The 3,282-nt window shown below is 58.3% G+C and overlaps 1 long non-coding RNA gene across 1 annotated transcript; it reads left to right on the top strand.

Annotated features, from left to right (window-relative positions):
* The first annotated feature begins 1,516 nt into the window (after positions 1-1,516).
* Positions 1,517-2,974, top strand: LOC105740014. The gene is made up of 3 exons (XR_001116025.2): positions 1,517-1,591; positions 1,835-1,983; positions 2,568-2,974. It is a non-coding gene; the product is annotated as an uncharacterized LOC105740014 (long non-coding RNA).
* Positions 2,975-3,282: the final 308 nt, after the last annotated feature.

The raw sequence follows: 3,282 nt of genomic DNA, 5'->3' as shown, positions 1-3,282 counted from the left end.
CTGAGGCCGAGTGTGCAAGGCCCTGGGGAGCTGCAGAGGGAGCTCCCAGCAGAATGAGCCTGGGGCCAGGGGGGGGCCGCCCCATCTTCCTCCCTCCTGCCATTCCATGAAAATCTGCTCTCACAGCCTCCCCAGCTCAGCTGCCTGCTGTGCAGGGGCAGAGACTGGGGCTCTGAGCAGCCTCAAGGACATAGCCGGGGGACCCCCAGACCCCAGCACTCTGCAACCCTCTCAGGGCTTTAAGCTGGCCACGGCCCTCAGAGGGCATGGTGGGGGCTCTGGGCCAAAGAGGGCAAACTCTGCTGCGGGGACAAGGGGATGAGATGGGTCTCCAGGGGTCCAGGAGTCACTGTGGCCTGCAACCTTGGCCATAGCCACCTCGATGAGCGACAGAAGCGAAGCCTTCCCTGTGGGTGAGGTAGGGTGGACGGGGAGTGTAGACAACACTCCCAGAGGCCCAGCTGAGAGAGGCAGAGGCACAGTGGGAGGAGTGTGGGTGGGGCTTCCTTAGTCTGGGGACCCCTGAGCATGATGTGGGGGTGTAGACATTGCTGAGATGGGAGTGGGTGGAGGGTCAGTCTCTCTCCATCCCAGGGCCCAGCACCTCCCTCCTCCCATCCTGGGGAGTCCCGGATCCTCCTGCCCTGGCTTCCCCTCCTGGCGGTTTGTTCTTGTTCACGGTCAGCTCTGCACCCTGGCGTCCAGGCCCCAGCACCTCCACATGCCTGGAGATCTTGCCTCCTGAGTGGCAGAGATGATATGCCAGCGGGGTTGGCATCGGGAGGAACCTGCTGGGTTCAGCTCTATTTATTCTGAATTACCAGAGGAGGGAGAGCAAATGGGACCAGCAGCACTGCGGGGCAGGTGCGATGGACAGGCCTGGGAGCCACACCCTGGGAAATGGCAGCCACAATGGCCCCACGGACCAGGCCACGGCCTCCAGCCCCCGCCCTTCCCCAGCCATGCCTCCTCCCCAGCCATCAGCCCTTGCTTCAAACTGCGCCTGTCCCCAACACCCCCAACACCAGAAGGAGTAATTTTCCTAATAACCTTTGGTGTCTCTGACTTTCAGCCTCCAGCAGCCACTTCTAAGATTTACCAGGATTTCCCTGGACATGGTTTGACAATTTCCTCGAGGAATTAGACAGTTTAGCTGCAAAACTCGATTTATCTGAGAGCGGCACATTCCAGTCCCCGAGCCACCAGGCACCTCCTCTCGCCAGCTCTGCTATTGACAGCAAAGTGGCTGCCCTGAGTGGGGACCTGCCAGGGGCAGCTCGCATGTAATTCAGGGGCTTCTTTGAGGACGCCTGAGAAGCACGTAGCATCTAAGACTGTGTTCTCGGTAATGAGGATTTAGAAAAAAGCAATTCTGGAGCAGGCTCCAAGAAATTGAGATAATTTCGCTGGGAGATGAGAACTGAAACGTGACGTGACCACCCAGAGGGCCCTTAGATGGCAGACAGGGCGAGGCGGCCTCCTCTGCCTGAGTGGCTGCAGGGTCAGGACCAGGACCACAAGGAGAAGGTGGGCCCAGCAAGCCCAGAGGACACAGGCGCCAGGACTGTCACCCACTCCTGGGGAAGGGCGGGTAGGAAGGAAAGGGGTAGCTGAGGAGATGCAGGAGGCAGAGGGCGGCAGGGAGTGAGGGGGAGGTGGTGGGAGCAGGGAGGGCAGGGGAAAGGGCCTCAGGCCAGTCCTGGAGGAAGGAACTTCCTTCCCCGGTAGTGGCCATGAAACTTCCCTTTTAGAATCCTGCTGGGGAAACTGGCTCTCTGAAGTATTTTTTTTTTCTGCACTATTTTTTTTTTTTCTGTTCTTGGGGCTATGGAAGGAAGGTGCCGTCTCTGGGTTGTCAGAAAAGTCCAGAATCCTCCTAGAGCTGAAGTCTCTCGGGAGGGCCAGGATGGCGAGGAACCGGAATGCTAGAGCCTGTCAAGTTACCCCAAGGCTGACTAGTCCCAGTCCCCAGTGAGACACAAGGTGGGCCTAGTTCTGCCTGGAGCCCAGACTCCTGTTCCCGGGGCGGGGAATAGTCGCCAGAAGGAGAAAGTGACAGAAACGCTCAGTTCAGTCCCCACCAGCCGTGTGCATGTGTGGCCCCTCTGGGTCCTCCAGTACTGCACCCCTGCAAAGGGAGGCTGGTGGTGTCTGCACACACACACGCACATATACACACACACAGACACATGCACACATGTGCACATGTGCGCACACACGCACACATGCACGTGCATACACGCACATGCATGATTCTGTCAGCTGCTTTCCAAGCCCTGGTATTGTGAGTGCTTCCAGGCTTCCAGTAATAGTGAGACAAACGGCTTTGTGAGCCTCCAGTGAGATCCTGGGGGTGGGGCATCTTCATGGAGACCGGTGGGCGGCGGGTGCCCACTGCGTGGAAGATTCCGGTCCTTCTACTTTTCCTCCCCAGATTAGCGGGAGGCTTGAATAAAGCCAGGCTGAGGGAACACGGCCGGCCCTTGGCGCACCTTAGCAATGTTATCCTCACTGCTAATGTAATGGCCCCCAAGTAAATGAAGAGGCTTCTGACGTCAACACTGCAGGAGAACCTGCTACAGGCGGTGGCCCGGCTTGGGACGAGCGGAACAACCCAGACCCATCTGGCTTTGGGAGTCAGAGGCTCGGCTTCAAATTCCAGCTCCACCTTGGTGACCTGCAGGACCCTAAGCCATAGAGGATTAACCCAGTCGGCGTGCAGGGGACGTGGCCTGTGCCTCACTGCGGGTACCCCTCCTGTCCCTCCTGCAGCACTCATGACAGGCCGGCTGTGCTGGGCACCGAGAATGCACCGGCCCTGCTCTCACAGGGCCCACAGCCCAAGGAGGGAGGAAGATCGTCAATAAACGAAGTGAGCAAGACACCATGCATGTATTCTACCAGTGTCTATGGCGCCCATGCTCTGAGTCAGGCACTAGTCTAGAAAATAAACCTTGCTAACGTGTTTCAGACACTTGCCTTATCCCCCGGCCTCAACCTCTGTTACCCCTGAAGTCTCACAACAGGCCTAGGAGGTGGCCCTCTTTAACCCCATCTTACAGGAGAGGAAACAGAGGCCCAGAGAGGCTAAGCTCCTTGCCATGCTGTTAGGCAGTGATGCAGCCTGCACCCATAATCGGTATGCTGCCTCCTGCTGGATACTAGAGGGGTCTCCAGGGGCTGAAGTTCATGTGGTCCCTGCCTCCTGGAGCTCAGGCTAATGGGGCCTGGAATGAGAGGGGCAGGGCCCTTCCATCTGTTACTGTGAATTCCAGGTGGGTG

This window comes from Nomascus leucogenys, chromosome 7b (assembly GCF_006542625.1).
Source record: "Nomascus leucogenys isolate Asia chromosome 7b, Asia_NLE_v1, whole genome shotgun sequence".
Classification (NCBI taxonomy): domain Eukaryota; kingdom Metazoa; phylum Chordata; class Mammalia; order Primates; family Hylobatidae; genus Nomascus; species Nomascus leucogenys.
The sequence above is the reverse complement of the archived record's forward strand: the minus strand, read 5'-3'. Positions and strand labels throughout refer to the sequence as shown.